Source organism: Bombina bombina, chromosome 4 (assembly GCF_027579735.1).
Source record: "Bombina bombina isolate aBomBom1 chromosome 4, aBomBom1.pri, whole genome shotgun sequence".
Classification (NCBI taxonomy): Eukaryota; Metazoa; Chordata; class Amphibia; order Anura; family Bombinatoridae; genus Bombina; species Bombina bombina.
The window spans coordinates 780362946-780385940 of record NC_069502.1 but is presented as its reverse complement, the minus strand read 5'-3'; the positions used below and the strand labels follow the sequence as shown (position 1 = coordinate 780385940).

The 22995-nt window shown below is 44.4% G+C and overlaps 1 protein-coding gene across 2 annotated transcripts in view; it reads right to left on the bottom strand.

Moving 5' to 3' along the window:
* Nucleotides 1-22995, bottom strand: part of ABCB10 (ATP binding cassette subfamily B member 10) — a 332203-nt gene that overhangs the window by 182084 nt on the left and 127124 nt on the right. The window lies entirely within an intron of this gene.

The following is a 22995-nucleotide window of genomic DNA, read 5'->3' as shown; positions in this document are numbered from 1 at the left end:
CCCCCCAGTCATTCGACCAAAGGTTAGGAAGAAAAAGGAGAAACCATAGGGTGCAGTGGTGACTGTAGTTTAAACAAAAACTTTTTTACCTGACTTAAATGCCAGGGCGGGCCGTGGACTGGATACACCGCAAGAGAAAGTAATTTATCAGGTAAGCATAAATTCTGTTTTCTCTTGCAAGGTGTATCCAGTCCACGGATTCATCCTTTACTTGTGGGATACCAATACCAAAGCTTTAGGACACGGATGAAGGGAGGGAACAAGACAGGTACCTTAAACGGAAGGCACCACTGCTTGCAAAACCTGTCTCCCAAAAATAGCCTCCGAAGAAGCAAAAGTATCGAATTTGTAAAATTTGGTAAAAGTATGCAGTGAAGCCCAAGTTGCTGCCTTACAAATCTGTTCAACAGAAGCCTCATTCTTGAAAGCCCATGTGGAAGCCACTGCTCTGGTAGAATGAGCAGTAATTCTTTCAGGAGGCTGCTGGATGATGCTTTTCAGCCAAAAGGAAAGAGAGGTAGCAGTCGCTTTCTGACCTCTCCTCTTACCAGAATAGATAACAAACAAGGAAGATGTTTGTCTGAAATCCTTAGTTGCTTGTAAATAGAACTTTAAAGCACGAACTACATCAAGATTGTGTAGTAGACGTTCCGTCTTTGAAGATGGATTAGGACACAGAGAAGGAACAACTATTTCCTGGTTAATATTCTTGTTAGAAACAACTTTAGGAAGAAAACCGGGCTTGGTACGCAAAACTACCTTATCTGCGTGGAACACCAGGTAAGGTAAATCACACTGTAAGGCAGATAATTCTGAAACTCTTCGAGCAGAAGAGATAGCTACCAAAAACAAAACTTTCCAAGATAACAACTTAATATCTATGGAATGTAAAGGTTCAAACGGAACCCCATGAAGAACTGAAAGAACTAAATTTAGACTCCATGGCGGAGCCACAGGTTTATAGACTGGCTTGATTCTGACTAAAGCCTGAGCAAACGCTTGAACGTCTGGTATCTCTGCCAGACGCTTGTGTAAAAGGATAGACAGAGCAGATATTTGTCCTTTTAAGGAACTAGCTGACAATCCTTTCTCCAATCCTTCTTGGAGAAAGGACAATATCCTGGGAATCCTAATTTTACTCCATGAGTAACCCTTGGATTCACACCAACCAAGATATTTCCGCCATATCTTATGGTAGATTTTCCTGGTGACAGGCTTTCTAGCCTGAATCAGAGTATCTATAACTGACTCAGAGAAACCACGCTTTGATAGAATTAAGCATTCAATCTCCAAGCAGTCAGACGTAGAGAAACTAGATTTGGATGCTTGAACGGACCCTGTATTAGAAGATCCTGCCTCATTGGCAGTGTCCATGGTGGGACAGATGACATGTCCACTAGGTCTGCATACCAAGTCCTGCGTGGCCACGCAGGCGCTATCAGAATCACGGAAGCCTTCTCCTGCTTGATTCTGGCGACCAGACGAGGGAGGAGAGGAAACGGTGGAAAAACATAAGCCAGATTGAAGGACCAAGGCGCTGCTAGAGCATCTATCAATACCGCCTTGGGGTCCCGGGACCTGGACCCGTAGTGAGGAAGTTTGGCGTTCTGACGGGACGCCATCAGATCCAACTCTGGAGTGCCCCATAGCTGAGTCAGCTGGGCAAATACCTCCGGGTGGAGTTCCCACTCCCCCGGATGAAAAGTTGTCTACTCCTGGGATGTGAATTGCTGAGAGATGGCAGGAGTGATCCTCCGCCCACCTGATTATTTTGGTTACTTCCGTCATCGCTAGGGAACTCTTTGTTCCCCCTTGATGATTGACGTAAGCTACAGTCGTGATGTTGTCCGACTGAAATCTGATAAATTTGGCCGCAGCTAGTTGAGGCCATGCTTGAAGAGCGTTGAATATCGCCCTCAGTTCCAGAATGTTTATCGGGAGAAGAGTTTCTTCCCGAGACCATAAGCCCTGAGCTTTCAGGGAGTCCCAGACCGCACCCCAGCCTAACAGACTGGCATCGGTCGTTACAATAATCCACTCTGGTCTGCGGAAACATATTCCCTGAGACAGGTGATCCTGAGACAACCACCAGAGAAGAGAATCTCTGGTCTCCTGGTCCAACTGAATTTGAGGAGACAAATCTGCATAATCCCCATTCCACTGTTTGAGCATGCATAGTTGCAGTGGTCTGAGGTGGATCCGAGCAAAAGGGACTATGTCCATTGTCACTACCATTAGTCCGATTGTCTCCATGCACTGAGCTACAGATGGCCGAGGAATGGAATGAAGAGCTCGGCAAGTAGTTAACAGTTAACTTTCTGACCTCCGTCAGAAATATTTTCATTTCTACCAAGTCTATCAGGGTTCCTAGGAATGGAACTCTTGTGAGGGGGGAGAGAGAACTCTTTTTTACGTTCAACTTCCACCCGTGAGACCTCAGAAAGGCCAATATGATCTCCGTGTGAGACTTGGTTTTTTGGAAAGTCGACGCCTGAATTAAGATGTCGTCTAAGTAAGGCGCCACTGCTATGCCCCGCGGTCTTAACACCGCCAGGAGAGACCCTAGCACCTTTTGTGAAAATTCTGGGAGCAGTGGCCAACCCGAAAGGAAGAGCCACAAACTGATAATGCTTGTCCAGAAAGGCGAACCTGAGAAACTGGTGATGATCTTTGTGGATAGGAATATGCAGATACGCATCCTTTAGATCCACGGTAGTCATATATTGACCCTCCTGGATCATTGGTAAGATTGTCCGAATGGTCTCCATCTTGAATGATGGGACTCTGAGGAATTTGTTTAGAATTTTGAGATCCAGGATTGGTCTGAAAGTTCCTTCTTTTTTGGGAACCACAAACAGGTTTGCGTAAAACCCCAGTCCTTGTTCTGCAATTGGAACTGGGTGGATCACTCCCATTGTAAGTAGATCTTCTACACAGCATAAAAACGCCTCTTTCTTTGTCTGGTCTGTAGACAGACGAGAAATGTGGAACCTTCCCCTTGGAGGGGAGTCCTTGAATTCTAGAAGATATCCCTGGGTAACCATCTCTAATGCCCAGGGATCGTGAACATCTCTTGCCCAGGCCTGAGCGAAGAGAGAGAGTCTGCCCCCTACTAGATCCGGACCCGGATCGGGGGCTACCCCTTCATGCTGTCTTGGTAGCAGCTGCAGGCTTTTTGTCCTGTTTACCCTTGTTCCAGCCCTGGTAAGGCTTCCAGGATGCCTCGGGCTGTGAAGCGTTACCCTCTTGCTTTGCAGCTGTAGAGGCTGAAGCGGGACCGCTCCTGAAGTTACAAAAGGAACGAAAAATATAATTTATGCTTACCTGATAAATTCATTTCTCTTGTAGTGTAGTCAGTCCACGTGTCATCCATTACTTATGGGATTATATCTCTTCCCCAACAGGAAGTGCAAGAGGATCACACAAGCAGAGCTGCCATATAGCTCCTCCCCTCATACGTCATATCCAGTCATTCGACCAAAACCATACGAGAAAGGAGAAACCATAGGGTGCAGTGGTGACTGGAGTTTAATTAAAATTTAGACCTGCCGTAAAAAACAGGGCGGGCCGTGGACTGACTACACTACAAGAGAAATTAATTTATCAGGTAAGCATAAATTATATTTTCTCTTGTTAAGTGTAGTCAGTCCACGGGTCATCCATTACTTATGGGATACCAATACCAAAGCTAAAAGTACACGGATGACGGGAGGGACAAGGCAGGATCTTTACACGGAAGGAACCACTGCCTGTAGAACCTTTCTCCCAAAAACAGCCTCCGAAGAAGCAAAAGTATCAAATTTGTAAAATTTTGAAAAAGTGTGAAGTGAAGACCAAGTTGCAGCCTTGCAAATCTGTTCAACAGAGGCCTCATTCTTAAAGGCCCAGGTGGAAGCCACAGCTCTAGTAGAGTGAGCTGTAATCCTTTCAGGAGGCTGCTGTCCAGAAGTCTCATAGGCTAAACGTATTATGCTACGAAGCCAAAAAGAGAGAGAGGTAGCCGAAGCCTTTTGACCTCTCCTCTGTCCAGAGTAAACGACAAACAGGGAAGAAGTTTGACGAAAATCTTTAGTTGCCTGCAAATAAAACTTCAGGGCACGGACAACGTCCAGATTGTGCAAAAGTCGTTCCTTCTTTGAAGAAGGGTTAGGACACAAAGATGGAACAACAATCTCTTGATTGATATTCCTGTTAGTGACTACCTTAGGTAAGAACCCAGGTTTAGTACGCAGAACTACCTTGTCTGAATGAAAGATCAGGTAAGGGGAGTCACAATGTAAAGCCGATAACTCAGAGACTCTTTGAGCCGAGGAAATAGCCATTAAAAACAGAACTTTCCAAGATAACAGTTTGATATCAATGGAATGAAGGGGTTCAAACGGAACGCCTTGCAGAACGTTAAGAACCAAGTTTAAGCTCCACGGCGGAGCAACAGTCTTAAACACAGGCTTAATCCTTGCTAAAGCTTGACAAAAAGCCTGAACGTCTGGAACTTCTGCCAGACGTTTGTGCAGAAGAATAGACAGAGCTGAAATCTGTCCCTTTAACGAACTAGCAGATAAACCCTTTTCTAAACCCTCTTGTAGAAAAGACAATATCCTAGGAATCCTAACCTTATTCCATGAGTAACTCTTGGATTCACACCAATATAAATATTTACGCCATATTTTATGGTAAATTTTTCTGGTAACAGGCTTTCTAGCCTGTATTAAGGTATCAATAACTGACTCCGAGAATCCACGCTTTGATAGAATCAAGCGTTCAATCTCCATGCAGTCAGCCTCAGAGAAACTATATTTGGATGGTTGAAAGGACCCTGAATCAAAAAGGTCCTGTCTCCGAGGTAGGGACCATGGTGGACAAGACGACATGTCCACTAGATCTGCATACCAGGTCCTGCGTGGCCACGCAGGCGCTATTAGAATCACCGATGCTCTCTCCTGCTTGATCCTGGCAATCACTCGAGGAAGCATCGGGAAAGGTGGAAACACATAAGCCATGTTGAAGACCCAACGTGCTGTCAGAGCATCTATCAGCACCGCTTCCGGGTCCCTGGACCTGGATCCGTAACAGGGAACCTTGGCGTTCTGGCGAGACGCCATGAGATCCAGATCTGGTTTGCCCCAACGATGAATCAGTTGGGTAAAGACCTCCGGATGAAGTTCCCACTCCCCCGGATGAAAAGTCTGGCGACTTAGAAAATCCGCCTCCCAGTTCTCCACGCCTGGGATGTGGATCGCTGACAGGTGGCAAGAGTGAGACTCTGCCCAGCGAATTATCTTTGAGACTTCCAACATCGCTAGGGAACTCCTGGTTCCTCCTTGATGGTTGATGTAAGCTACAGTCGTGATGTTGTCCGACTGAAATCTGATGAACCTCAGAGTTGCTAACTGAGGCCAAGCCAGAAGAGCATTGAAAATTGCTCTCAATTCTAGAATGTTTATTTGAAGGAGTTTCTCCTCCTGAGTCCATGATCCCTGAGCCTTCAGGGAATTCCAGACTGCGCCCTAACCTAGAAGGCTGGCGTCTGTTGTTACAATCGTCCAATCTGGCCTGCGGAAGGACATCCCCTTGGACAGATGTGGCCGAGAAAGCCACCATAGAAGAGAATCCCTAGTCTCTTGATCCAGATTTAGCAGAGGGGACAAATCTGAGTAATCCCCATTCCACTGACTTAGCATGCACAATTGCAGCGGTCTGAGATGCAGGCGCTGAGCCACTGACCGGTGTTGAATGGAATGAAGGGCACGGCAAGCATTTAGAAGTTTTGATAACCTGGCCTCTGTCAGGTAAATTTTCATCTCTACCGAATCTATAAGAGTCCCTAGGAAGGGAACCCTTGTAAGTGGCAATTGAGAACTCTTTTCCACGTTCACCTTCCACCCATGCGACCTCAGAAATGCCAGAACTATCTCTGTATGAGACTTGGCAGTCTGAAAACTTGACGCTTGTATCAGAATGTCGTCTAGGTACGGAGCTACCGCTATGCCTTGCGGCCTTAGTACCGCCAGAAGTGAGCCCAGAACCTTTGTAAAGATTCTTGGGGCCGTAGCTAACCCGAAAGGAAGAGCTACAAACTGGTAATGCCTGTCTAGGAAGGCAAATCTTAGATACCGGTAATGATCCTTGTGAATCGGTATGTGAAGGTAAGCATCCTTTAAGTCCACTGTGGTCATGTATTGACCCTCTTGGATCATGGGAAGGATGGTTCGAATAGTTTCCATCTTGAATGATGGAACTCTTAGGAATTTGTTTAGGATTTTTAAATGCAAGATTGGTCTGAAGGTTCCCTCTTTCTTGGGAACCACAAATAGATTTGAATAAAATCCTTGCCCGTGTTCCGTCCGCGGAACTGGGTGGATCCCCCCCATTAGCAAGAGGTCTTGTATACAGCATAGAAACGCCTCTTTCTTTACTTGAAAGATGAAATCTCCCTCGTGGAGGAGAAGCTTTGAAGTCCAGAAGATATCCCTGAGAAATGATCTCCAACGCCCAGGGATCCTGGACATCTCTTGCCCAAGCCTGGGCAAAGAGAGAAAGCCTGCCCCCTACTAGATCCGTTTCCGGATAGGGGGCCCTCACTTCATGCTGTCTTAGGGGCAGCAGCAGGTTTCCTAGCCTGCTTGCCCTTGTTCCAGGGCTGGTTAGCTTTCCAGCCCTGTCTGTAACAAGCAACAGCTCCTTCCTGTTTTGAAGTGGAGGAAGTTGATGCTGCTCCTGCCTTGAAGTTACGAAAGGCACGAAAATTAGACTGCTTAGCCTTTGATTTGGCTCTATCTTGAGGCAGGGCATGGCCCTTACCTCCGGTAATGTCAGCGATAATATCTTTCAAGCCGGGCCCAAATAAGGTCTGCCCCTTGAAAGGAATATTAAGCAATTTAGATTTAGAGGTCACATCAGCTGACCAGGATTTAAGCCACAGCGCTCTGCGTGCCTGGATGGCGAATCCGGAGTTCTTAGCCGTAAGTTTGGTTAAATGTACGACGGCATCAGAAACAAATGAGTTAGCTAGCTTAAGGGCTTTAAGCTTGTTCATAATTTCATCCAATGAAGCTGTGCGAATGGTCTCTTCTAGAGAGTCAAACCAGAATGCAGCCGCAGCCGTGACAGGCGCAATGCATGCAAGGGGTTGTAAGATAAAACCTTGTTGAACAAACATTTTCTTAAGGTAACCCTCTAACTTTTTATCCATTGGATCTGAAAAAGCACAGCTATCCTCTACCGGGATAGTGGTGCGCTTAGCCAAAGTAGAAACTGCTCCCTCCACCTTAGGGACTGTCTGCCATAAGTCCCGTGTGGTGGCGTCTATTGGAAACATTTTCCTAAATATAGGAGGGGGTGAAAAGGCCACACCGGGTCTATCCCACTCCTTGTTAACAATTTCTGTAAGCCTTTTAGGTATAGGAAAAACGTCAGTACACACCGGTACCGCAAAGTATTTATCCAGCCTACATACTTTCTCTGGAATTGCAACCGTGTTACAATCATTCAGAGCCGCTAATACCTCCCCTAGCAATACGCGGAGGTTCTCAATCTTAAATTTAAAAGTAGAAATCTCTGAATCCAGTCTGCCTGGATCAGATCCGTCACCCACAGAATGAAGCTCTCCGTCCTCATGTTCTGCAAATTGTGACGCAGTGTCAGACATGGCTCTATCATTATCAGCGCGCTCTGTTCTTACTCCAGAGTGATCGCGCTTACCTCTTAATTCTGGTAATTTAGATAGTACTTCTGTCATAAATAACAGTAGCCATGTCTTGCAAAGTGATTTGGATGGGCCGCCCTGATGTACATGGCGCCACAATATCACGCACCTCCTGAGCGGGAGGCGAAGGTACTGACACGTGAGGAGAGTTAGTCGGCATAACTTCCCCCTCGTTGTCTGGTGATAATTTCTTTACATGCAAATTTTGATTTAAAGTAACATCAATACATTGAGTGCATAAATTTCTATTGGGCTCCACATTGGCCTTTGAACATAGTGAACAGACAGATTCATCTGTGTCAGACATGTTTAAACAGACTAGCAATGATATTAGCAAGCTTGGAAAATACTTTCAATAAATTTACAAGCAATATAAAAAACGCTACTGTGCCTTTAAGAAGCAGAAAAAAACTGCCACAGTTGAATAACAGTGAACTACATTAGTTATAGCAACCAAACTTGTACAATAAATGTATAAAGTTAGCAGAGGATTGCACCCACCAGCAAAGGATGATTAACCCCTTGATAATCAAAAACGGATAACAAATGTATTAATTAACGTTTTTATCACAGTCAAACACACTGTCACAGGTCTGCTGTGACTGATTACCTCCCTCAAACTAGCTTTGAAGACCCCTGAGCTCTGTAGAGACGTTCCTGGATCATGGAGGATGAAAGGGAAGACTGTGACTGAATTTTAACTGCGCAAAAAAGCGCTAAAATAGGCCCCTCCCACTCATATTACAACAGTGGAGAAGCTCAGTAAACTGTTTTTATGCAGAAAAAACGACAGCCATGTGGTAAAAATCATGCCCAATAAGTTTTATCACCAAGTACCTCACAAAAAACGATTAACATGCCAGTAAACGTTTTGCAAATGAATTTTAAAGTTATGAAGTGTTATTAAAATGCCTGCTACCAGTCGCTTTTACTGTAATGAAGGCTGAGATTACTTCAGTATTAACCGTATTTTCTGAGTGAAATTCCATTCCCCAGAAAAATACTACAGTGTATACATACATACTCATCAGCCTGATACCAGTCGCTACTACTGCATTTAAGGCTGCACTTACATTATATCGGTAATAGCAGTATTTTCTCAGTCAATTCCATTCCTTAGAAAATAAATTACTGCACATACCTCCATGCAGGGGGGCCCTGCGTGCTATTCCCCTGTTCTGAAGTTACCTCACTCCTCAGAATGTATGAGAACAGCCAGTGGATCTTAGTTACGTCCGCTAAGATCATAGAAAACGCAGGCAGATTCTTCTTCTAATGCTGCCTGAGAACAAACAACACACTCCGGTGCCGTTTAAAATAAACTTTTGATTGAAGAAATAAAAACTAAGTTTAAAACACCACAGTCCTCTCACACGACCTGTCTTTAGTTAGGTGCAAGAGAATGACTGGATATGACGTATGAGGGGAGGAGCTATATGGCAGCTCTGCTTGGGTGATCCTCTTGCACTTCCTGTTGGGGAAGAGATATAATCCCATAAGTAATGGATGACCCGTGGACTAACTACACTTAACAAGAGAAATTAGCTTTGTTTCTAGCCTTAAAGGGCTTGTCCTGAGGGAGAGCATGGCCCTTTCCCCCGGTGATTTCTGAAATAATCTCTTTCAATTCTGGCCCGAAAAGGGTCTTTCCCTTGAAAGGGATATTTAATAATTTAGATTTTGACCACACATCGGCCGACCATGACTTGAGCCAAAGTGCTCTGCGCGCCATAATGGCGAAACCTGAATTTTTTGCCGCTAACTTAGCTAACTGCAAAGCGGCATCTGTGATAAAATAATTAGCCAGCTTTTGAGCCTTAATTCTATCCATAATTTCATCATATGAGGTCTCCGTCTGGAGCGACTCCTCCAGCGCCTCAAACCAGAAAGCCGCTGCAGTAGTTACAGGAATAATGCAGGCAATAGGTTGGAGAAGGAAACCTTGTTGAACAAAAATTTTCTTAAGTAAACCTTCTAACTTTTTATCCATAGGATCTTTAAAAGCACAACTGTCTTCAATTGGTATGGTTGTGCGCTTAGCAAGTGAAGAAACAGCCCCCTCTACCTTAGGGACCGTCTGCCACGAGTCCCGTCTGGGGTCAGTTATGGGGAACATTTTCTTAAAAATAGGGGGGGGAACAAAAGGGACACCTGGTCTATCCCACTCCCTAGTAACAATATCCGCAACCCTTTTGGGGATCGGAAACGCATCAGTGTATACAGGGACCTCTAGGTACTTGTCCATTTTACACAATTTCTCTGGGACCACCATAGGGTCACAATCATCCAGAGTGGCTAATATCTCCCTGAGCAATACGCGGAGGTGTTCCAGTTTAAATTTAAATGCTAATGAATCTGACTCTGCCTGATGAGAAACCTTTCCTGAGTCGGAAATTTCTCCCTCAGACATCAAATCCCTCACCCCCACTTCGGAGTGTTGTGAGGGTACATCAGATAAGGCTACCAAAGCTTCAGACTGCTCATAATCTGTTCTTAAAACAGAGCTATCGCGCTTTGCAGGAAAAACTGGCAGTTTGGATAGAAAGGTCGCAAGGGAATTATTCATGACTGTCGCTAGTTGTTGCAATGTAATAGGGGCAGACGCACTAGAGGTACTAGGCATCGCTTGAGCGGGCGTAACTGGTTGTGACACATGGGGAGAGGTAGGCGGACTATCCTCATTACCTTCAGTCTGGGAATCATCTTGGGCCACATTCTTAAGTGCAACAATATGATCTTTAAAGTGTATAGACATATTAGTGCAATTGGGACACATTCTGAGAGGGGGTTCCACCATGGCTTCTAAACACATTGAACAAGGATTTTCCTTAGTGTCAGACATGTTTAACAGACTAGTAGTATACACAAGCAGGCTTGGAAAACACTTTAATCAAACAAAAAACACAATTTGAAAAAACGTTACTGTGCCTTTAAGAAATAAAAAGAGCACACAATTTTACAAAACAGTGAAAAATGCACCAATCTTTATGAAATGTTCACAGTATGTACCTAAGGCTTTAATATGATTGCACCACAAGTTTCAGAACGATTAACCCCTTAATGCCCAAAACGGAGCAGCCTAAATCCAACAACCGGTTAATTAACTACAGCACCTTGCCACAGCTTACTGCTGTAGCCCTACCTGCCCTTAGGGATCAGATTTGGGGGGATAAAGCTTCTTTTAGGCCCTCAATCAGCAGCTGGACCCTCCATGTGAAGCAGCATGAACAGTCTTTCAATTCTAAGTGTACATCTGAGGCGCAAAATTAGGCCCCTCCTGCTCCACTCCGGAGTTGTGAGGCCTACAAAAATCACTTCTAAGTGACTAAATTTATGCCATGTGGATAATAACCCCAGTAAACACTCCAAAGTGCTTAAAAAAGTGTTTCCAACGAGTATTTCTTAAATAAATAATTGATTGCCCTGCATTAGTGTCAACCAGCCTATTTAGCCCTGTTATGTAAGCATTCAATTCTATACTAAGTCTCAGAACATAGCTTACCCTCCCCACATGGGGATCTTGTCAGTCTTCTAGCATTATCTCAGTCTTGTCTAGAATAATTGACTGAACATACCTCATTGCAGTCAAGCCTGCAAACTGTTCCCCCCAACTGAAGTTTTCTGGTACTCCTCAGTCCTGTGTGGGAACAGCAGTGGATTTTAGTTACAACATGCTAAAATAATTTTCCTCTCAGCAGAATTCTTCATCACTTTTCTGCTAGAAAGTAAATAGTACAAACCGGTACCATTTAAAAATAACAAACTCTTGATTGAAGATATAAAACTACAATTCTAACACCACATTCACTTTACCCTCCTGTAGAGAGACCCTAGTGCTTAGAGCCGGCAAAGAGAATGACTGGGGAGTGGAGCTAGAGGGGGAGCTATATGGACAGCTTTGCTGTGTGCTCTCTTTGCCACTTCCTGTAGGGAATGAGAATATCCCACAAGTAAAGGATGAATCCGTGGACTGGATACACCTTGCAAGAGAAAAGTAATTCAGCTAAAGGATACATGCTTACAATCTGGAAGAAATATAAAATATGTAATGAAACTAAAAACAAAAATAATGTATGGTTAAAGGACCACTAAGCACAGTAATCAATAAATGTGTAATAAATAGAGAATGCAAGAACACTTGAATTTCACTGACAAATTTAAAAGTTAGTTTAATTTTCCTTCCCACTGCATCATGTGACAGCCATAGCCAAATCACAAAATGCATATACATATGTTCCGTGAAACTTGCACATGCTCAGTAGGAGCTGGCACCTCAGAAAGTGTTTATTAAAAGTTAAAAACACACAATATATGCTGAAATTCCCTACAACTCAAACAGACATACAGGCCCATTTATCAAGCTCCGTACGGAGCATGAAGGGCCGTGTTTCTGGCGAGTCTTCAGACTCGCCAGAAACACAACTTATGAAGCAGCGGTCTAAAGACCGCTGCTCCATAACCCTGTCCGCCTGCTCTGAACAGGCGGACAGGAATCGCCGGACATCAACCCGATCGAATACGATCGGGTTGATTGACAGCTCCCTGCTGGCGGCCGATTGGCCGCGAGTCAGCAGGGGGCGGCGTTGCACCAGCAGCTCTTGTGAGCTGCTGGTGCAATGTTAAATGCGGAGAGCGTATTGCTCTCCGCATTTAGCGAGGTCTTGCGGACCTGATCCGCAGTGTCGGATCAGGTCCGCAAGCCCTTTGATAAATGGGCCTCATAGTATGACTTCCTATATAAATATATACAGAGCAATCAAAAGGGTAATAAAAAAAATGGAGACTAATCAATTTCTTTATTCATACCTAGTGGATGGAGTGCATCTAATTGAACTATCCAAAAAGTTTCTCTACGTTTTAACAACTTTTCCCTTTCTCCTCCACCTCTCTGTTTAAGATGTTCAAGTATCTGGAAAATTAAGTGGGAGATTGTGTCCTGCCTTTAAAAAATGGCTAAAGCTAAAGTACATTTTTGCGCAAGGACATTTGATTAAAAAAATATATATATTTTCTGTATTACAAGTAAAAATCCATTAATTTTAAACTTCGGATGAAAAAAAGTATTCACCCTTTATAAGGCTGTTGCAATTACAACACCCTAAACATGAATAACAACCCTTTCTATGAGTACCAAAATAGCTTTGTTTAACATTTTTAGCAGGTCCAATAACAGCTCGTATTAGATTGTTCACACCCAGAATGTGGATGGCAGAAATATTTCAATAACGTTCTGCCCAACTGATGGCTCGGGAAAAGAAGAAGGCTGCTTAAGAGTATCAATCCTTTTAACTGGTTGCCTAACTGTAGCAGGAAAAGTCTCTACTTCTAAATCAATTAAAGCATTCCATTAAAAAAAAATATGCTCAAGGTTAAAATAAATATAAAAACACATCCTCTGCCACAGCAGCAGGGTCCTGAGACTCAGAAAGACCATCCTCAGAGTCATAAACACTCCTATCATCAATAAATAACTTAAAGGGCCCTTAAAGGGAAGAAGCTTCTGAGCTTAAAGGCCAAAGAAGGATCACCTTCCAATCCTTGCATGCATTTGTACTTAATTGCTGGAGGCATAACAGCTAAAGCTTGATTAACAGCAGAGTGAATATACTCCCTACATTTCAGAGAAACTTTAGATGAACCTTCTTGGTAGCAACCTTGATAAGGCAAAAATCCATGATCCCTCTGAAAAGAAGTTAGTGCAGCAAAACCGTGTTAGGAATTAGAAATAGACTCAGCATATAAGGTACATAGCTGAGCAGGGAGGGGGGCACACCTGATAATTCTTACAAAGCAAACACAAACTGGAAGGGGTTAAAGTTTCAGAGGATCTCCCTTCTAAAGCATCAGCTGACGGGTCAGAGGCCTGAGCCGTGCTAGTTTGCTCCATAGTAACAGTAGGAAAATAGCTTAAGTATCAGAGATAGACTTAAGCAAATAAGCAGTAAGAAGCACATAGTTAGTTAACCCTGAAGATAACAGAATTTATGCTTACCTGATAAATTACTTTCTCTTACGGTGTATCCAGTCCACGGATTCATCCTTACTTGTGGGATATTCTCATTCCCTACAGGGAGTGGCAAAAAGAGCACACAGCAGAGCTGTCCATATAGCTCCCGCTCAGGCTCCGCCCCCCCAGTCATTCGACCGACGGTTAGGAGAAAAAGGAGAAACCATAGGGTGCAGTGGTGACTGTAGTTTTATAAAAATAATTTGAACCTGACTTAATTGCCAGGGCGGGCCGTGGACTGGATACACCGTAAGAGAAAGTAATTTATCAGGTAAGCATAAATTCTGTTTTCTCTTACATGGTGTATCCAGTCCACGGATTCATCCTTACTTGTGGGATACCAATACCAAAGCTTTAGGACACGGATGAAGGGAGGGAACAAGTCAGGTAACCTAAACGGAAGGCACCACTGCTTGCAAAACCTTTCTCCCAAAAATAGCCTCCAAAGAAGCAAAAGTATTGAATTTGTAAAATTTGGCAAAAGTATGCAGTGAAGACCAAGTCGCTGCCTTACAAATCTGTTCAACAGAAGCCTCATTCTTGAAAGCCCATGTGGAAGCCACAGCTCTGGTGGAATGAGCTGTAATTCGTTCAGGAGGCTGCTGTCCAGTCGCTTTCTGACCTCTCCTCTTACCAGAATAGACAACAAACAAGGATGATGTTTGTCTGAAATCTTTAGTTGCATTTAAATAGAATTTTAAAGCACGAACCACATCAAGATTGTGTAACAGTCGTTCCTTCTTAGAAACTGGATTAGGGCACAGAGAAGGAACAATGATTTCCTGGTTAATATTCTTATTTGAAACCACTTTTGGAAGGAAACCAGGTTTGGTACGCAAAACAACCTTATCTGCATGGAACACCAGATAGGGTGAATTACACTGCAAAGCAGACAATTCTGAAACTCTTCGAGCAGAAGAAATAGCTACCAAAAACAAAACTTTCCAAGATAATAACTTAATATCTACGGAATGTAAGGGTTCAAACGGAACCCCTTGAAGAACTGAAAGAACTAAATTTAGACTCCATGGAGGAGCCACAGGTTTATAGACAGGCTTGATTCTAACTAGAGCCTGTGCAAACGCCTGAACGTCTTGTACTGCTGCCAGACGCTTATGTAACAGGATAGACAGAGCAGATATCTGTCCCTTTAAGGAACTAGCTGACAATCCTTTCTCCAATATTTCTTGGAGAAAAGACAATATCCTTGGAATCCTAATCTTACTCCACGAGTAACCCTTGGATTCACACCAACAACGATATTTCCGCCATATCTTATGGTAAATTTTCCTGGTGACAGGCTTTCTGGCCTGGATCAGAGTATCTATAACCGATTCAGAGAATCCACGCTTAGCTAGAATTAAGCGTTCAATCTCCAAGCAGTCAGTTGCAGAGAAACTAGATTTGGATGCTTGAATGGACCCTGTATTAGAAGATCCTGCCTCGATGGCAGTTTCCATGGTGGAACCGATGACATGTCCACTAGGTCTGCATACCAAGTCCTGCGTGGCGACGCAGGCGCTATCAGAATTACCGAAGCCTTCTCCTGTTTGATTCTGGCTACTAGCCGAGGGAGAAGAGGAAACGGTGGAAAGACATAAGCTAGACTGAAGGACCAAGGCGCTACTAGAGCATCTATCAATGCCGCCTTGGGATCCCTGGACCTGGATCCGTAAAGGGGAAGTTTGGTGCTCTGACGGGACGCCATCAGATCCAATTCTGGAATGCCCCATAGCTGGGTCAGCTGAGCAAAAACCTCCGGGTGGAGTTCCCACTCCCCCGGGTGAAAAGTCTGACGACTCAGAAAATCCGCCTCCCAGTTGTCTACTCCTGGGATGTGAATTGCAGATAGGTGGCAGGAGTGATCCTCCGCCCATTTGATGATCTTGGTTACTTCCTTCAGCGCTAGGGAAATCTTTGTTCCTCCCTGATGATTGATGTACGCTACAGTCGTGATGTTGTCCGACTGAAATCTGATGAATTTGGCCTCCGCTAGTTGAGGCCATGCCTGGAGCGCATTGAATATCGCTCTCCGTTCCAAAATGTTTATCGGGAGAAGAGATTCTTCCCGAGACCATAGGCCCTGAGCTTTCATTGAGTCCCAGACCGCACCCCAGCCTAGCAGACTGGCATCGGTCGTGACAATGATCCACTCCGGTCTGCGGAAGCACATTCCCTGAGACAGGTGATCCTGAGACAACCACCAGAGAAGAGAGTCTCTGGTCTTCTGGTCCATTTGTATTTGAGGAGACAAATCTGCATAATCTCCATTCCACTGTTTGAGCATGCACAGTTGTAGTGGTCTGAGATGAATTCGGGCAAAAGGGACAACGTCCATTGCCGCAACCATTAATCCGATTACCTCCATGCACTGAGCCACAGAAGGCCGAGGAATGGAATGAAGAACTCGGCAAGTAGTTAAAAGCTTTAACTTCCTGACCTCTGTCAGAAATATTTTCATTTCTACCGAGTCTATTAGTGTTCCCAGGAAGGGAACCCTTGTGAGCGGGGACAGAGAACTTTTTTCGGTGTTCACCTTCCACCCGTGAGACCTTAGAAAGGCCAGAACAATATCCGTATGAGCCTTGGCTCTGAGAAAAGACGACGCCTGTATTAAGATGTCGTCCAGATAGGGTGCTACTGCAATGCCCCGCGGTCTTAGGACCGCCAGAAGGGACCCTAGCACCTTTGTGAAAATTCTTGGAGCGGTGGCCAACCCGAAGGGAAGGGCCACGAACTTGTAATGCTTGTCCAGAAAAGCGAACCTTAGGAACTGATGGTGATCTTTGTGGATAGGAATATGAAGATACGCATCCTTTAGATCCACGGTAGTCATATATTGACCTTCCTGGATCATTGGTAAGATTGTCCGAATGGTCTCCATCTTGAAGGATGGAACTCTGAGGAATTTGTTTAGAATTTTTAGATCCAGGATTGGTCTGAAAGTTTCTTCCTTTTTGGGAACTACAAACAGGTTTGAGTAAAAAACAGAATTTATGTTTACCTGATAAATTTCTTTCTCCTACGGTGTATCCGGTCCACGGCTTCATCCTTACTTGTGGGATATTCTCATCCCCTACAGGAAGTGGCAAAGAGAACACACAGCAGAGCTGTCCATATAGCTCCCCTTAGGCTCCGCTCCCGCAGTCATTCGACCGACGGTTAGGAGAAAAAGGAGAACCATAGGGTGCAGTGGTGACTGTAGTTTGGAAAAATAAATTTAAACCTGACCAAATGCCAGGGTGGGCCGTGGACCGGATACACCGTAGGAGAAAGAAATTTATCAGGTAAACATAAATTCTGTTTTCTCCTACATTGGTGTATCTGGTCCACGGCTTCATCCTTACTTGTGGGAACCAATACCAAAGCTTTAGGACACGGATGAAGGGAGGGAACAAGTCAGGTAACCTAAACGGAAGGCACCACTGCTTGTAAAACCTCTCCCCCAAAAATAGCCTCCGAAGAAGCAAAAGTAACGAATTTGTAAAATTTGGTGAATGTATGCAGTGAAGACCAAGTCGCTGCCTTACAAATCTGTTCAACAGAAGCCTCATTCTTGAAAGCCCATGTGGAAGCCACAGCTCTGGTGGAATGAGCTGTAATTCGTTCAGGAGGCTGCTGTCCAGCAGTCTCATAAGCCAATCTGATGATGCTTTTCAGCCAGAAGGAAAGAGAGGTAGCAGTCGCTTTCTGACCTCTCCTCTTACCAGAATAGACAACAAACAAGGATGATGTTTGTCTGAAATCTTTAGTTGCTTTTAAATAGAATTTTAAAGCATGAACCACATCAAGATTGTGTAACAGTCGTTCCTTCCTAGAAACTGGATTAGGACACAGAGAAGGAACAATAATTTCCTGGTTAATATTCTTATTAGAAACAACTTTTGGAAGGAAACCAGGTTTGGTACGCAAAACAACCTTATCTGCATGGAACACCAGATAAGGTGAATTACACTGCAAAGCAGACAATTCAGGCACTCTTCTAGCAGAAGAAATAGCAACCAAAAACAAAACTTTCCAAGATAGTAACTTAATATCTATGGAATGTAGAGGTTCAAACGGAACCCCCTGAAGAACTGAAAGAACTAAATTTAGGCTCCATGGAGGAGCCACAGGTCTGTAGACAGGCTTGATTCTCACTAAAGCCTGTACAAACGCCTGAACATCTGGCACGGCTGCCAGACGCTTGTGTAACAAAACAGGCAGGGCAGATATCTGTCCTTTTAAGGAACTAGCCAATAGACCTTTCTCCAATCCTTCTTGGAAAAAAGATAATATCCTTGGAATCCTAATCTTATTCCATGAGTAATCCTTGGATTCACACCAGCAAAGATATTTCCGCCATATCTTATGGTAAATCTTCCTGGTGACAGGCTTTCTAGCCTGGATCAGAGTATCTATAACTGATTCCGAAAACCCACGCTTCGCTAGAATCAAGCGTTCAATCTCCAAGCAGTAAGTTGCAGATAAACTAGGTTTGGATGTTCGAATAGACCTTGAATTAGAAGGTCCTGCCTCAAAGGTAGCTTCCATGGTGGAACCGATGACATATTCACCAGGTCTGCATACCAAGTCAAGGAGCTATCAGAGTTACCGAAGCCTTCTCCTGTTTGATCCTGGCTACTAGCCGGGGGAGAAGAGGAAACGGTGGAAAGACATAAGCTAGATTGAACGACCAAGGCGCCACTAAGGCATCTACTAATGTTGCTTTGGGATCCCTGGACCTGGACCCGTAACGTGGAACTTTGGAGTTCTGACGTGACGCCATCAGATCCAGATCTGGAATGCCCCATAGTTGAGTTAACTGGGCAAAAACCTCCGGGTGAAGTTCCCACTCCCCCGGATAGAAAGTCTGACGACTCAGATAATCCGCTTCCCAGTTGTCCACTCCTGGGATGTGAATTGTTGATAGATGGCAGGAGTGATCCTCTACCCATTTGATGATCTTGGATACCTCCCTCATCGCCAGGGAACTCTTTGTTCCCCCCTGATGATTGATGTACGCTACAGTCGTCATGTTGTCCGACTGAAATCTGATGAATTTGACCTCCGCTAGTTGAGGCCATGCCTGGAGCGCATTGAATATCGCTCTCAATTCCAAAATGTTTATCGGGAGAAGAGATTCTTCCCGAGACCATAGACCCTGAGCTTTCAGGGACTCCCAGACCGCACCCCAGCCTAAGAGGCTGGCGTCGGTCGTGACAATGATCCACTCCGGTCTGCGGAAACTCATTCCCTGAGACAGGTGATCCTGAGACAACCACCAGAGGAGTGAGTCTCTGGTTTTCTGGTCCATTTGTATCTGGGGAGACAAATCTGCATAATCCCCATTCCACTGTTTGAGCATGCACAGTTGCAATGATCTTAAATGAATTCGAGCAAAGGGAACCACGTCCATTGCCGCAACCATTAGTCCTATTGCCTCCATGCACTGAGCTATGGAGGGTTGTGGAATGGAGTGAAGAACTCGACAGGTGTTCAAAAGTTTTAACTTCCTGACCTCCGTCAGAAAGATTTTCATTTCTACCGAGTCTATTATTGTTCCCAGGAAGGGAACCCTTGTGAACGGGGACAGAGAACTCTTTTCTATGTTCACCTTCCACCCGTGAGACCTTAGAAAGGCTAGAACAATGTCCGTATGAGCCTTTGTCTTGTGAAAAGACAACGCTTGTATTAAAATGTCGTCTAGATAAGGTGCTACTGCAATGCCCCTTGGCCTTAGTACCGCTAGAAGGGACCCTAGCACCTTTGTGAAAATTCTGGGAGCAGTGGCCAATCCTAAGGGAAGAGCCACGAACTGGTAATGCTTGTCCAGAAAGGCGAACCTTAGGAACTGATGGTGATCTTTGTGGATAGGAATATGCAGGTACGCATCCTTTAAGTCCACAGTAGTCATATATTGACCCTCCTGGATCATTGGTAAAATTGTCCGAATGGTTTCCATTTTGAATGATGGAACTCTGAGGAATTTGTTTAGGATTTTTAAATCCAGAAATTGGCCTGAAAGTTCCTTCCTTTTTGGGAACTACAAACAGGTTTGAGTAAAAACCCTGCCCTTGTTCTGGTGTTGGAACTGGGTGTATCACTCCCATTTTTAAAAGGTCTTCTACGCAATGTAAGAATGCCTGTCTCTTTATCTGGTCTAAAGATAAGCGAGACATGTGGAACCTTCCCTTTGGAGGAAAGTCCTTGAATTCTAGAAGGTACCCCTGAGAGACAATTTCTAGTGCCCAGGGGTCCGGAACATCTCTTGCCCAAGCCTGAGCAGAGAGAGAAAGTCTGCCCCCTACTAGATCCGGTCCCGGATCAGGGGCTAATCTTTCATGCTGTCTTGGTAGCAGCAGCAGGCTTCTTGGCCTGTTTACCTTTGTTCCAGCCTTGCAATGGTTTCCATGCTGGTTTGGGCTGGGATGCGTTACCCTCTTGCTTAGTGGCTGAAGAGGTAGCAGCTGGTCCGTTCCTGAAATTGCAAAAAGGAACGAAAATTAGACTTATTCTTAGCTTTGAAAGGTCTATCTTGTGGGAGGGCATGGCCCTTTCCCCCAGTGATATCCGAAATAATTTCTTTCAATTCTGGCCCGAATAGGGTCTTACCCTTGAAAGGAATATTAAGCAATTTTGTTTTGGATGACACATCCGCCGACCAAGATTTTAGCCAAAGCGCTCTGCGCGCCACGATTGCAAAACTTGAATTTTTCGCCGCTAATTTAGCTAACTGAAAAGCGGCATCTGTAATGAAGGCATTAGCCAACTTCAGAGCGTGAATTCTGTCCATGACTTCATCATAAGAAGTCTCCTTCTGGAGCGAGTTTTCTAATTCCTCAAACCAAAAGGACGCTGCCGTGGTTACAGGAATAATGCAAGAAATTGGTTGAAGAAGAAAACCTTGTTGAATAAAAATTTTCTTAAGCAAACCTTCTAATTTTTTTATCCATAGGATCATTGAAAGCACAACTATCTTCTATTGGTATAGTCGTGCGTTTAGCTAGTGTTGAAACTGCCCCCTCTACCTTAGGGACCGTCTGCCACGCGTCCTTTCTGGGGTCAACAATGGGGAACATTTTCTTAAATATAGGGGGGGGGAACAAAAGGTACACCTGGTCTCTCCCACTCCCTAGTCACTATATCCGCCACCCTCTTGGGTATCGGAAACGCATCAGTGTGTACTGGGACCTCTAAAAATGTGTCCATTTTACACAATTTTTCTGGGACCACCAAAGGTTCACAATCATCAAGTGTAGCTAGGACCTCCTTAAGTAGGGCGCGGAGGTGTTCTAGCTTAAATTTAAATGCTATGGTATCAGGCTCTGCCTGCTGAGAAACTTTTCCTGTGTCAGAAATTTCTCCCTCAGACAGGCCCTCCCTCACCGCCAAGTCAGATTAATGTGAGGGCACTACAGATAAATTATCCTCTGCGTCAGCTTGCTCATTTTCTGTGTTTAAAACTGAGCAATCACGCTTCCTAGGAAAAGCTGGCAGTTTAGATAAAAATGCTGAAAGAGAATTATCCATTACTGTCGCTAACTGTTGCATAGTAATCGCAATTGGTGCGCTAGATGTACTGGGCAACGCTTGCGCGGGCATAGCTGGTATTGACACAGAAGGAGAGGATAGCGAGCTATCTTCACTACCTTCAGCTAAAGAATCATCTTGGGCCATATTTTTAAGTGTGATTGTATGGTCCTTAAGCTGCTTGGACGCTATGGCACACTTCACACATAAATTTAATGGGGGAACCACCTTGGCCTTTGCACATACAGAACATAGGCTATCTGAAGGATCAGACATGTTTGACAGACATGAACAGAACTTCAATGCAATAAAAGTTATTTTTTACAAAAACGTTACTGTCTCTTTAAATAATAAAAGTGCACACTTTATTACTGAAACATCAAAAAAACATCAAATAAACATCCGATTTTAATGAAATTTTCACCACAGTGTCTTAATGCTTTGAAAAGATTGCACACAAGTTTTCAGACCAATTAACCCCTCAATGCCAAAACCGGAGCTAATAACAGTTATTAACCGGTTAACACAGTACAGTCCCCTGCCACAGCTTCCACTGTGGCCTTTACCTTCCTTAGGGATAATTTTGGTAGCAAATAAGCCTCTCTGGAGTCCTTTTCTGAGCCTCTGGACTCTCCACGTGAAGCTGCATGAACTGCCTAGTCAAAAAACACTGCGCAATTGAGGCGCGAAAATGAGGCCCCCTCCCTCTTCATTCCAGAGTGGAGGGGCCTTTCTGACTAGAATAGGTGTCTAACTAAGTGCCAGGCGCAAATTAAACCCCAAAAGTGTTTTAAAGTTTGAAAAAACACCTTATTTATAGCCAAAAACATGCTAAAAAGCAATCGATTAAGCCGACAATTAGTGTCAACCAGCATAGAGCCCTTAATATAAGCCATCAATATATACTGAGTCTAAGAAAAATGGCTTACCTATCCCAGAGGGAAATTCTGACAGTCTTCTAGCATTACATGGTCTTGTTAGAAAAATGACTGATCATACCTGAAGCAGTTAAGCCTGCAAACTGTTCCCCCCAACTGATGTTCTCTGGTTTCAACAGTCCTTGGTGGGAACAGCCATGGATTTTAGTTACTGGTGCTAAAATCATATTCCTCTTAGCAGAAATCTTCATCACTTTCTGCTGCAGAGTAAATAGTACAAGCCGGCACTATTTTAAAATAACAAACTCTTGATAGAAGAAACAAAACACTACAACTAACACCACATACTCTTTACCACCCCCGTGGAGGTGCTACTAGTTAGAGCAGCAAAGAGAATGACTGGGGGGGGCGGAGCCTAAGGGGAGCTATATGGACAGCTCTGCTGTGTGTTCTCTTTGCCACTTCCTGTAGGGGATGAGAATATCCCACAAGTAAGGATGAAGCCGTGGACCGGATACACCAATGTAGGAGAAACCCAGTCCTTGTTCTGTAATTGGGACTTGATATATCACTCCCATCTTGAGTAGATCTTCTACACAGCGTAAGAACGCCTCTTTCTTTGTCGTGTCTGTAGACAGACGAGAAATGTGGAACCTTCCCCTTGGAGGAGAGTCCTTGAATTCTAGAAGATATTCCTGAGCAACTATCTCTAATGCCCAGGGATCGGGAATATCTCTTGCCCAAGCCTGAGCAAAGAGAGAGAGTCTGCCCCCTACCAGATCCGGTCCCGGATCGGGGGCTACCCCTTCATGCTGTCTTAGTAGCAGCTGCAGGCTTCTTGGCCTGTTTACCCTTGTTCCAGCCCTGCAAAGGCTTCCAGGTTGCCTTGGGCT